This window comes from Podarcis vaucheri, assembly GCF_965113315.1.
Source record: "Podarcis vaucheri genome assembly, chromosome: 12".
NCBI classification, from domain to species: Eukaryota; Metazoa; Chordata; class Lepidosauria; order Squamata; family Lacertidae; genus Podarcis; species Podarcis vaucheri.
Window position 1 is genome coordinate 58,100,056 of NC_138750.1, and position 13,747 is coordinate 58,113,802.

General features: G+C 47.1%; 1 pseudogene across 1 annotated transcript; it reads left to right on the forward strand.

Annotated features, from left to right (window-relative positions):
- Positions 1-11,514: 11,514 nt before the first annotated feature.
- On the forward strand, positions 11,515-12,983 carry LOC309515670 (poly(rC)-binding protein 2 pseudogene; annotated as a pseudogene). The gene has a single exon. The product of its transcript is annotated as a poly(rC)-binding protein 2 pseudogene (transcript).
- The last annotated feature ends 764 nt before the right edge of the window (positions 12,984-13,747 follow it).

Below are 13,747 nucleotides of genomic sequence, written 5' to 3' on the forward strand. Positions count from 1 at the left end.
AAAACTTCCCTGCATAGGGGGCTCTATCCAGCCCCCCATCTCCAAGCCAAACAAAACTCTTATCTCTCCAAATCTGGCTTTTTCCAAGTTCATTTGTCAGATCCAACAACTCATGTTCCTGCTGGGCCACAGCTCCCTCCATCTCTGCCACCCGAGGTCCAGCAACAACCTCCTCCCTCATCTGATCTGTCAGAGCACACTCCTGAGTTGATTCCTGGGTGGGCTCTATATAGATACCCACTACCTGTCCAAAATTTTTAATCGCAACAGTCATCAAATCCATCTTCTCATGTAACTGTTCCAATAAAGCACTTGTTTTGCAGAAAGCACGCACCAGAGCCTCTGAATACATTGTTATGCAAGGTCAGAAGTCTGTTCCCACGATCTTAATCTGTTTGCAGCTGCGAAGCTCCCCAGTTCAAATTTAATAACAGTTTCACAAGCTCCCTCTAGGGGAAGAACTTCTATTTGTATCAGTCTCTTTCCTTTTTCAGATATTTTGTCAATATTTGTCCCTTTAAAATGCGAAAGAGAACAATGGAATCACTATGTTTCTCTTCTTTTAACTGTCTGTCAAAAACATTTGTCTATAGTCAATGAACTTCCCAAAAAAGTCTGTCCTGACACCCCGCTCCCAGGTTCGAGACGGTGGAAAATTACTTTTCTTTACACTCTCTTCTGCAGGTTTAAACAATCCGGATAAAATCCCCCCTCTTCTCCTGCTTCCGAAGGGGGTTCAGTAGTTTTAGATGATGATCCTTTAGAAACAATTTTCTAAACTCTAGTTTGCTTTAATCTATCTACAAGAAACGGAAGGCTGACTTCCTGTTTAGACCTTCCCCCTTCAGTGCCAAATTAAGAGGAATTTCTTAATCCAATCTTCCATTCTACTCACAGATCGTTGTTTAAAGTCCAATTGTCCAAACTTGATCTGCTCACGGGTAGTTGTTTTTGTAGCCAAATTGTCCCAGGAAAAAAAGGGCACCAGAGTCGTGGAAAGAAGCTTATATTACACTCATACCAAAGACAGAGACTGAAAAGACTCAACTTAAGAACTACCGCCCAATATCATTACTTAATGTGGATTACAAAATCTTTGCAGACATTTTGGCAAAAAGATTTAAAAGAGTGCTGATAGAGAAGATTCATAAGGACCAAGCAGGCTTTCTCCCTAAAAGGCATTTATCAGACAATGTAAGGAATATAATAGACATTTTGGAATTGCTAGAGGTGAACATTAACACCAAAGCAGTGCTGATCTTTGTGGACGCGGAGAAAGCCTTTGACAATATTTCTTGGAGTTTTATGAAAAAGAATCTTCATGGGATGGGGGTAGGCCAAGGATTTGAGAATGGTATGGGTGCGATATATTCTGAACAAAAAGCTAAACTGATTGTAAATAATGTGGTAACTGAGGAACTTAAGATAGAAAAAGGAACACGACAGGGGTGCCCAATTTCCCCATTGCTTTTTATTTCTGTTCTGGAGGTGTTGCTGAATATGATTAGAAATGACCAGCAGGTTAAAGGCGTACAGGTCGGAGCTAAACATTATAAGTTAAGGGCTTTTGCAGATGACTTAGTATTGACCCTACAAGAGCCAGACACTAGTACGAAAAGGGTGTTAGAGATAATTCAACAATTTGGCCAGGTAGCCGGATTCAAACTGAACAAACAAAAAACTAAAGTCTTAGAAAAAAATTTAACAGTCATGGAGAAGGAGAAATTTCAAGAAGAGACAGGCTTGACAGTGGTTAAGAAGGTGAAATACCTAGGGGTTTATCTGACATCTAAAAATTTGAACTTGTATAAAGACAATTATGAAAAATGTTGGTCAGAAATTAAAAAAGATTTAGAAATATGGTCAAATTTGAAACTGTCAATGTTAGGCCGAATTCCAGTTATTAAGATGAATGTATTGCCTAGAATGTTATTTTTGTTTCAAACTTTGCAGATTCTTGACAAGATGGACTGTTTCAAGAGGTGGCAGAAAGACATTGCGAAATTTGTCTGGCAGGGCAAAAAGCCCAGAATAAAATTTAAAGTACTTACAGATGCAAAAGAAAGAGGGGGATTTGCCCTTCCGGACTTAAAACTGTACTATGAAGCAGCAGCGTTTTGCTGGCTGAAAGAGTGGATGCTCCTCGAGAACACAGATATCTTGGATTTAGAAGGTTTCAATAATATATTTGGTTGGCATGCATATCTATGGTATGACAAAATCAAAGTGCATAGGGCCTTTAAAAATCATATTGTCAGAAAAGCGTTGTTTAATGTTTGGATAAGATATAAAGATTTGTTGGAAAATAAAACCCCTAGATAGTTGTCACCCTTGGAGGCTAAGGCATTGAAGAAACTCAATATGGAGGCCGAATGGCCAAAGTATTGGGAAATCTTGGAACAAGATGGAGATAAATTGAAGTTACAGAGTCATGAGAAATTGAAACCCAAAGTACGAGATTGGCTCCATTATTATCAAATAATGGAGGTGTATAAACAAGATAGGAAAATTGGCTTCCAGGTGGAGAAATCAAAATTAGAAACTGAACTGTTAGAACCCAATACTAAGAATTTGTCAAGAATGTACAATTTGCTGCTGAAATGGAATACACAGGATGAAACAGTTAAATCGGCTATGATTAAGTGGGCACAGGACATTGGTCATAACATTATGTTTGCTGACTGGGAATGGTTGTGGAACACCGGTATTAAATTCACGGCATGTAATGCCCTAAAGGAAAATATTATGAAAATGATTTACAGGTGGTACATGACCCCAGTCAAGCTTGCAAAAATTTACCATTTGCCTGACAATAAGTGTTGGAAGTGTAAAGAAACCGAGGGTACCTTTTATCACCTTTGGTGGACGTGCCCGAAGATTAAGGCTTTCTGGGAAATGATATATAATGAAATGAAAAAGGTACTTAAATGTACTTTCCCTAAGAAACCAGAGGCCTTTCTCTTGGGCATTGTCGGCCAATTGGTGTCAAAGAAGGATAGAATTTTCTTTATGTATGCTACGACAGCAGCAAGAATACTCATCGCAAAGTATTGGAAGACACAAGACCTACCCACTCTGGAAGAATGGCAGATGAAAGTGATGGACTATATGACACTGGCTGAGATGACCGGCAGAATCCGCGACCAGGGGAAGGAGACGGCAGAAGAAGAATGGAAGAAATTTAAAATCTATCTTAAGGATTATTATAGACTTGATGAATGTTAGAATGTCGAGGTTTTGAGAAAGAAAGGGTTACAGCGATATAAGATTAGACTGAAGGAAAGATTAAGAAGATATATGTTTGACAGATTTAATTGGAAGTTGCTGGAAAACTTTGGACACTGGGATGCAGAAAAGGGAGGTATGGGGGAGTCCGAGAAACGAGGTTTATGAAAAAAAGTTATGAAACTATACGTGTTTGTATGTCTTTTTATATGTTCGTATTGTTTAAAATCTTTGTAAAACCAATAAAAAAATTATATTAAAAAAAAAAACAAATTGTCCCAGGAAAAAGGTAGCACTCTCCGGCAACGGCTGTGCGGCTTCGCTCCATGGAAGAAGCAGTTGACTCTCAGCACCGCGCCACTAGCCTCTCTTCGCTCCGGAGCCCGTAATTGGGTTCCTTTATGAATTGGGGGGGGCGCAAAAGGTGCCCGCCGAGTCCCATGGTCACAGGCTTCCTCCGCCTGTGATTTTTTAAAGGGTCCCCGCTTCGCCGTAGCAGAACAGACCCGTTTTCCGTGGAGCCAGTCCCTCCGGTTCAGAGGGAATCCGCCATTACCGATGGCGCCACCCCAGAAGTCCGACACAAATCATTTTTCTACCAGAGTGGGAGCAGCTGAAACCAGGCAGAAGGGTCCTGATTCCAACCCCCAGAAACCAGCACTCTGAACAAAACATATTTGCTGAGCCAAAGCCTAGCTCTGATCTAGGAGTGAACTGGATTGATTCACATCTAGCAGGAAACCTTAATTATTCAACCACAATGTCTTACCTCTCTCTGCTTCTCCTATTACCTTTGGAATTAGCTAGCAAGCAGAGAGAGCCGACCTGAAGTAACCGGGAGTTACCTTTGGAGTTCATATAGATAAGATCTTGCTCAACACCATAAATTAGATTTATGAAAGCATCATAGGCAATGCTTTCTTAATGTTTGCTATACCAGTTACTGTAATCCACAAGAGAGGAGGGTGCTCTTGTGTTGAAATCCTGCTCCCTGGCTTCCCGTAGGCACCTAGTCCATAGCTGTCAACATTTCCCTTTTTGAAAGGGAAATTCCCTTATTCCGAACAGGATTCCTCGCAAGAAAATGGAAAAGTTGACAGCCTGGGAGTCCTTTTGGACTCACAGCTGTCCATGGAGGTGCAGGTTATTTCTGTGTCCAGGGCGGCTGTCTACCAGCTCCATCTGGTACACCGGCTGAGACCCTACCTGCCCGCGGACTGTCTTGCCAGAGTGGTGCATGCTCTGGTTATCTCCCGCTTGGACTACTGCAACACGCTCTACGTGTGCCTACCTTTGAAGGTGTCCTGGAAACTACAATTAATCCAGAATGCAGCAGCTAGACTGGTGACTGGGAGTGGCCGCCGGGACCACTTAACACCAGTCCTGAGAGATCTGCATCCCAGTACGTTTCCGAGCACAATTCAAAGTGTTGCTGCTGACCTTGAAAGCCCTAAATGGCCTCAGCCCAGTAGACCTGAAGGAGCATCTCCACCCCCATCGTTCTGCCCGGACGCTGAGGTTCAGCTCTGAGGGCCTTCTGGCAGTTCCCTCAAGGCAAGAAGCAAAGCTACAGGGAACCAGGCAGAGGGCCTTCTCGGTAGTGGTGCCCACCCTGTGGAACGCCCTCCCTTCAGATGTGAAGGAAATAAGCAGCTATCTTATTTTTAAAAGACATCTGAAGGCAGCCCTGTTCAGGGAAGTTTTTAATATTTAATGCTGTACTGTTTTTAAAACCTGATTGGGAGATGCCCAGAGTGGCTGGGGAAGCTCAGTCAGATGGGTGGGGTATAACTAATAAATAATAATAATAATAATAATAATAATAATAATAATAATAATAATAATAATTATTACCTAGTCAGCATCTGTGAGAAATGGATGCTGGACTAAATGAGCCATTGGCCTGAGTCAGCTGGCTCTTCTTATGTCATATCCAGGGGTGTCTTACCCATAGACGTTAGTGGCGCAGGATGCCAGGGTGCCAGATTTTGGAGGGCGCCACAGGTTGAGTGTCCGAGAAGGAGAGTCAGGGCACGCTCCCTTCCCCGCTCTGTGGCAGCCCGCTCCTCTCCTCTCAGTCACCCATCGGAGCACGCTGCGTCCAGCTCAGGGAAGTCCCTTCGTGTCCCCTCCAGCCGGGGCTGCCTGGGTGCCTGATGGGTGTGATCGGGGGTGGGCATGGGGCACCCCCCTCTGGAAGCGAGTAGAGCAGGGAAGTGCCCTGTGCAATCCCAGTGCCAAGCGAGGATGGCACAGCGGGCAAGCCACCTGATCTGCTTGCTGGCCCTCCTGTGGCAAAGACTTCCCCGGACGGGGGCAGGTAAGGGGCACAGGGCGCTTAGAGGGAGGCTTTGTGTGAGGCCTATCTGGGCTGCGATCCGGGCACCTCTTACTCATGTGCAGCGCCGAGTGCACGTCGGACCGCATGATGTAAATGAGCCGGATCGAAGGCCCCCCCCCTTAAAAAAGGTTGACAGCTCTGGGAAACGGGTGTGTGTGTGTGTGTGTGTGTGTGTGTGTGTGTGTTATCAGATAGATATTTGCACCACGACACTGGATATGCTTAAGACGGCCCTGGTTGTATCCTTCAGCTACCAAATGCCTTCGTAAAAAAAGAATGTTTCCTATTTCCCCCTTCGTTAACAGTTGTCAACAGGTTTACCACACCTATCAGCCAACCACCCATTCCCACAACCCTTATAAGTAATACCCCTTCCCACCCTCTCACTATATATAAAGGTCTGGTGACTTCTGTTTCAGTGTATCTGAAGTGTGCATGCACACAAAAGCTCATACCAAGAACAAACTTAGTTGGTCTCTAAGGTGCTACTAGGGATGCGGGTGGCGCTGTGGGTTAGACCACAGAGCCTAGGACCTGCCAATCAGAAGATCAGCAGTTCGAATCCCCGTGACGGGGTGAGCTCCCATTGCTCGGTCCCTGCTCCTGCCAACCTAGCAGTTCGAAAGCTCATCAAAAGTGCAAGTAGATAAATAGGTACCACTCTGGCGGGAAGGTAAATGGCATTTCCGTGCGCTGCTCTGGTTCGCCAGAAGCGGCTTAGTCATCCTGGCCACATGACCTGGAAGCTGTACTCCGGCTCCCTCGGCCAATAAACCCAGCGCCACAACCCCAGAATTGGTCACGACTGGACCTAATGGTCAGGGGTCCCTTTACCTTTACCTTAAGGTGCTACTGGACATTTTTAATATATATTTCTATTTCCCCCTGAAAGTCAGTAATAATGGAGACAGAAGCACCTGACCGGGGAGGGCTTTCTCCTCATAGTGAGAATTCACGCATGACAAAGCATTGCGTAAGGCATTGCTTGTGATCTGTCTTTATTGTTTATTGAGCATTTATCTGGATTTGTTTGCAGAAACTGTGGGAGGAAATTAGGCAACCTTGTTCAAGAAACAGCCATTCATTCCAATTAGTTTGTGAGCCGTTTATACAACTATTGCGTCAAGCATGTTATTCCACATTTCCCTGTTACTTTTCTTGTTGCTAACTTGTCTCATAGGGGAGCAGCTTTGCTGCTCAAAAGCTCCAAACAAACTTCAATTGCACAACTTGAAATTGCCAGGATATTACTGAATCCCAATGGAAAAATCCCAATAGGCTGGAAGTGCCCTGGAGAGAATTCTATGTGAAATGGTGGGGGCATTTGCGCAAAGTGCTGAATTGTGGTGTTTTGCCCTTTGTGTACTTGGAAAAGGACTGAGGTCGGCATTTGCGTGGACAGGCGGAGTCCCCCAAACCCTGGGCAGCCCCGTGTGGAATGAAGACTCAAGACAATGTCCTATGGGATTAAAATTGGCCACAACTTTCTTATGTTTCAGATGTGGGTAGACCTTGGCTCAGACATTGGGCATTTATCCCTCCCAGTCCCCCACTGGGGATCTGGGGAACATTAGGGTTCATAGAATCATAGAATCATAGAATCATAGAGTTGGAATAGACCACAAGGGCCATCGAGTCCAACCCCCTGCCAAGCAGGAAACACCATCAGAACACTCCTGACATATGGTTGTCAAGCCTCTGCTTAAAGACCTCCAAAGTAGGAGACTCCACCACACTCCTTGGCAGCAAATTCCACTGTCGAACAGCTCTTACTGTCAGGAAGTTCTTCCTAATGTTTAGGTGGAATCTTCTTTCTTGTAGTTTGGATCCATTGCTCCGTGTCCGCTTCTCTGGAGCAGCAGAAAACAACCTTTCTCCCTCCTCTATGTGACATCCTTTTCTATATTTGAACATGGCTATCATATCACCCCTTAACCTCCTCTTCTCCATGCTAAACATGCCCAGCTCCCTTAGCCGTTCCTCATAAGGCATCGTTTCCAGGCCTTTGACCATTTTGGTTGCCCTCCTCAGGACACGTTCCAGTTTGTCAGTGTCCTTCTTGAATTGTGGTGCCCAGAACTGGACTTATCCAGGGTTATCCAGTGGGGGGGGGGCAGCTCTGGAGAACATATGTTCAAGCAGAGAGCCCACCCCCCCATTACGTTGCTGTCGCAAGGGAGAGCAATGACAACCCCTAGGGTATGGCCAGTCCCTCCCCTCAAACAACCCCTTTAACGGGGAACGCCGCAAAAAGGAGGGGCGTGAGTCACTGCTGCAGGCCCACCCCCATTTAGGGAAGATAGACTAAAGGATTCCGCCCAAGGCCTGATACCGCCAAAGTTGTGACGTTTTGCTACGGGAAAGGCAAAGCTACCAATGCAGGAGAATTCCTTTCCGGCCCTTCAACAGCGACCTTAACTTAGCAGCGTCTGCGTACCTGTGGAGAAAAGGTTAACCTGCAAAAGAAGTCTTAACTGAGGGTGGGTAGGGTGGGAGAAGCTCTGGAGCCAACTGACAATTCCCAGGTAAGATCCTCTCCCTATTGTGTGGGCAGGTGGTTCCTCCCCCTACCTGGCCTGATCACCTTAGCAGCGCCTCCCCAGGCGGGATTGGACAACTGGCTGAGGTAAGCGGAGACGTCCAGGTATCCCACCTGGGGAAGGCGAAGCCAAGCCTGTGCTAATGATGCCACACAGGGTCCAGGGGGCTGTGCGTGACCATGCAAAGGGCGCCCCCATTTAATGTGGGGAGCGGTCATTGTCCAAGAGCTCACCTGCTTTGTCTTTCGCCTTTAAGCCCCTTTTGTGCAAAAAGGAACTCTGTTCCTCACTTTTAAAGAATGCAAACAAGGGCTGTCAACATCCCTGGATTGCCTTGGGTTTGGTAAGACCTTTGCTAAGATTTGGGGCTCATCCACGCTCGCTTTTTGCCCTGTCCTTTCTAGACTCGGGTCCATGTTCTAATGCTTCATGTCTGAGCATTTTCTCCCCACCCCCAATTGCTTTCACAAGGAAAACGCGCTATTTAATGCTGAACTGGAACAAATGCCAATTTGGGTGTTTTTTTTTGTAAATTGCAGTTTGCTCTGATTTGGTAATAAACAGCAGACTTTCGTGGAGTAAGCAGCAGGGTGGGAAAAGGAGCTCGGAGCTTTACAGCACAGCACAAAAGGAAGTCAGGATGGGCCCTTTCTATTTAAACCAGGGGTCAGCAAACTTACCAAGCCTAGGGCCGGTGTCTCTAGCGCCGATTGCGTGGCGGGCCAGAGGGCAGGGGAGCGCATGCCCATAGGCGTGGGCACATGCTATTTCCAGGTCGGAGGAGCACCAGAAATAGCTTCTGCGCATGTGCACAGGCCTCCTCCGACCCGGATGTGCACTGGAAATAACGTTTGCACATGCGCAAATAATGCTTGCCCATGCGCACAAGCTATTTCTGGTGCTCCTCCGACCTGGAAGTGGGCAGCCGTGTAGCGCAGTGTGGGTAAGAGTGGGCAGCGGCAGTGGGCGGTGGGGGTTGCCACGGGCCGGATAAACGAGTCGCTTGGGCCTTACCCGGCCTACAGGCCTTAGTTTGTGGACCCCTAATTTAAACTTTCCCCATCCTGGTGCTGTTTTCCCTGTGCTCCTGGCTGCATACCGTAAGGTCGCGAATATCAGCCGCACTTTAACTTTTCACGGCCAGAATTTGGGGGAAAAGTGAGGCTTATATTCAGGCCCATCCTGATTTTTGTGTGTGCTGTGTTTCTGACAATGCTGACGTGGCCTCACTCCTGTCAGCAATCGGGCTGCAGCATTCTTCACTAACTGCAGCTTCTGGACCAGATGCAAGGGAAGTCCCACGTAGAGCGCATTGCAGCAATCAAGTCTTGAAGTAGCCAATGCATGAACTCAAATCCATTCATTTTCTGTTCTACCAAAAGTTCATACAGGGTTCTCTAGTTCTTATTCTTAGTGAATGTCAACAATAATTTCTCTCCAATCAAACCTAACAGCTTTACACCCAATAACTTCAACAACTATTTCTCCATATTAAACCATAATATTGTTTTTCTTTGTTCACACAAGAGTCTTTCTTCAGTGGTCATATGTTAAAACCATATTCCATAGTTGTTTACTTATTGTGTATGCATTAATTCATATCCAGCTCCATATCTTCCAATCCCATTCCCTGTTTTGCTGTGGTCTTTCTTCCTGATTAAAGAATTCCATCCTTTCCATTTTGTTTCCTTTGCACTAAGTCACTCACTCCTGTCCGGCTTCCCGGGAGCTGCAGCTTCTTAGCGTCCCAACATAGAAAGCAGCTTTTGCAGAGCTGCGTCATGAGCCCAATATTTATTAACCGCATTTTTCACTCTATAAGACGCACCAGACCACAAGACGCACCTAGTTTTTGGAGGAGGAAAACTAGAAAAAAAATTTTCTGAATCTCAGAAGCCAGAACAACAAGAGGGGTCGCTGTGCAGCGAAAGCAGCGATCCCTCTTCCTGTTCTGGCTTCTGGGATAGCTGCGCAGCCTGCATTTGCTCCATAAGACGCACACACATTCCCCATTACTTTTTAGCAGTGGCGTAGTGTGGGCGGTGCAGGGGGGGCCGGCCGCACCGGGCGCAACATCTGGGGGTTAGGGTTAGGGGGCACAAATCCATGGGTTAGGGGGCCCAAATTACTTGCCTTGCCCCGGGTGCTGACAACCCACGCTACGCCAATGCTTTTTAGGAGGGAAAAAGTGAGTCTTATAGAGCAAAAAATACGGTATTTTAAAAACACACATTTTTGCCATTTTGTCACCCCCCCAGTGATGACACCCAGGGCAGCCTGCACCCATTGCACCCCCATTCCTACGCCACTGAGAGGAGGATTAGACAAAATCATAAAAGGCAAGATTATGTTCTGCTTCCACTGTCGGGGGCAGTGATGCTTCTAAATACCAGTTGGTGGACGACGCAAGAGGGCAGAGAGTTGCTGCATTCAGATCCTGCTTCTAAGCTTCCCATAGAGATCTGGGTGGCCACTGTAAGAACAAGACGTTGCGCTAGACAGGTCAGTGACCCCATCCAGTTTGTGCAATCCAGGTTATCCAGGCTGTGCAAGATGAGTAAGGCTAGTGTTGCATTATCGACTGTAATTAATTCCTGGAAAGAAATAAAACTCAGATGAACGCTGGCAGGGATCAGAGTGCTTTCATTACCATACTGAAGAACACTGAGTGCTTTCATTACCATACTGAAGAACACTTTTGGCAAGCATTATTTGATATGTACAAACTGGGTGCCCACAGGTTCCAATGTTATGAGAAAGCAAAGCTTTTTCTCTGTCCACACCATATATAATCTATCATACTGCTTCTTAGGGCTTCTCCACACTTCCTGTTGTTCCACTGCTTTCCCCCAGGGAAAAGAGCTGTTTAGCACTCAGCTGGAGCAAGCAGCAACCACATTTCCCATTGGTTCCCATTTAGAGCTAAAGAGTGGGTTTTCCTGGGGGAAAGGAGTGGGGTAAGGCAGTAAGCCACTTAGACACGTGCCTGGGAATAATAATAATAATTTATTATTTATACCCTGCCCATCTGGCTGGGTCTCCCCAGCCACTCTGGGTGGCTTCCAACAAAGTATTAAAATACAGTCGTCTGTTAAACATTAAAAGCTTCCCTAAACAGGGCTGCCTTCAGATGTCTTCTAAAAGTCTGGTAGTTGTTCTTCTCTTTGACATCTGGTGGGAGGGTGTTCCACAGGGTGGGTGCCACCACCAAGAAGGCCCTTTCCCTGGTTCCCTGTAACTTGGCTTCAGACCCGCCGAGGCCGCCGCCGCAAGAGCAGCTGCCGCAGCCCCTTCCCGCTGCCCTTGCCCTCCTCCCGCCGCCGCCATCCCGCCCGTCCGCCCCGGCTCTCTCCTCCTCCCCTCCCCCCGTCCTGCTCCCTCCGCCCGCCCCGGAGACCCGCGCACCACCCGCCCTCCCTCCTCCCGCTCCCCCCCGTCCCGTCCCCTTCCCCGCCCCAGCGAGGGAGCGAACGAACGTGTGAGCGGCCGGGCCTAGCCACCCCGCCAGGTTGATTTTCCTTCCAGCGACCAAAGATTTGACCACTTTCAAGCCTGACTTAACTGAATACAGCTCAAGATGGACACTGGTGTTATCGAAGGAGGTTTAAATGTCACACTTACTATTTGCCTACTTATGCATGGGAAGGAGGTTGGAAGCATCATTGGGAAGAAAGGAGAATCTGTAAAGAAGATGCGTGAAGAGAGTGGTGCTCGCATTAACATCTCAGAAGGGAACTGCCCAGAACGGATTATCACTCTTGCTGGACCCACTAATGCAATTTTCAAAGCATTTGCTATGATCATTGACAAACTGGAAGAGGACATCAGCAGCTCAATGACCAACAGCATGGCTTCTAGCAGGCCCCCCGTCACTCTGAGACTTGTGGTACCTGCCAGCCAATGTGGCTCTCTCATTGGAAAAAGAGGCTGCAAGATCAAGGAGATAAGAGAGAGCACGGGGGCACAGGTCCAGGTGGCTGGAGACATGTTGCCCAACTCAACTGAGAGAGCGATCACCATTGCCGGGATTCCACAGTCCATCATTGAGTGCGTCAAACAGATCTGTGTGGTCATGCTGGAGTCTCCCTCAAAGGGTGTCACCATCCCCTACCGACCCAAGCCATCCAGTTCTCCTGTCATCTTTGCAGGCGGTCAGGACAGGTACAGCAGCGGCAGTGCAAGCTACCCCCACACCGCCCCATCAATGTGCCTCAACTCTGACCTGGAGGGACCACCTCAAGAGCTGACCAAGCTGCACCAGTTGGCAATGCAACAGTCACACTTTCCAATGTCTCATGGCAACACTGGATTCAGTGGTTTGGATGCATCAGCTCAAACTACTTCTCATGAACTCACCATTCCAAATGATCTGATTGGATGCATCATTGGGCGTCAAGGCGCCAAGATCAATGAGATTCGCCAGATGTCTGGGGCGCAGATCCAAATTGCCAATCCAGTGGAAGGATCTACTGACAGGCAGGTTACCGTAACTGGATCTGCAGCCAGCATTAGCCTGGCTCAATATCTAATTAATGTCAGGCTTTCTTTGGAGACTGGTGGAATGGGAAGCATCTAGGACAATGCAACCGCCTCACTCATTACCCGTTTCTGCTGTTCATCCCCATGATCCATCTGTGTAGTTTCTTAGCAGTCAGCGATTCCAGGTTTTAACTGGTTTGTAAATTTTCAGTTCTACATGCTTTACCCATCCACTCATGATTTTTTTTTTAATTGCAGCATTTTAATTCCTTTTCTCTGTTCAGCTGTTAAAATGCTGATTCATATTTTAGTTTATAAGCTTCTCCCCCTTTCTTGGCTCATGAAGTTTTTCTGTTATGTCATGAGATGTAAGAGTGGAATTAATACATTTCAGTTTAGTTCTGTAATGTCAGTGAGGGAACCACAAGGAGGCCCTCGGAGCTGGACCTCAGTGTCTGGGCAGAACAATGGGGGTGGAGACGCTCCTTCAAGTATACAGGACCGAGGCCGTGTCAGCACCAACACTTTGAATTGTGCTCGGAAACGTACTGGGAGCCAGTGTAGATCTTTCACCACCGGTGTTATGTGGTCTCGGTGGCCGCTGCCAGTCACCAGTCTAGCTGCCGCATTCTGAGAAGTGCTGGTCATTTTGGAAAACTGCTTGGACCCATGGCACAGGACAAATGGACAAGCCCTAGCACATCTTTCCTCTAATCTGAAATCCTCACATGTTTCAACCTTTCCTGGCAGGAGAGTTGCTCCATCCCTTTAATCCCTTCTGAAACTGAAGTTAAGCCTGAGGATGCTTCCATTGAGATTTCTGCCTTGCAGGGGCTGGGAGCCCTTCCAACTCTACAATTCTGTGATTCTGTTATCATGTTAGGTTTTCTTGGCAACTACTCACTTAAATGGGACGCGGGTGGCTCTGTGGGTTAGACCACAGAGCCTAGGACTTGCCGACCAGAAGGTTGGCAGTTCGAATCCCCACGATGGGTGAGCCGAGAAGGCAAATTGCTCCCCCGGGTCTGGCAGTAGGATAAATTGTGCTTAGGCAACAGTTCCTTTGGAGCTGCTCCCACAGCTGTCATCTTTTCCCTTTTCTTGCGAGGAATCCTATTCGGAATAAGGGAATTTCCCTTAAAAAAAGGGAAAAGTTGACAGC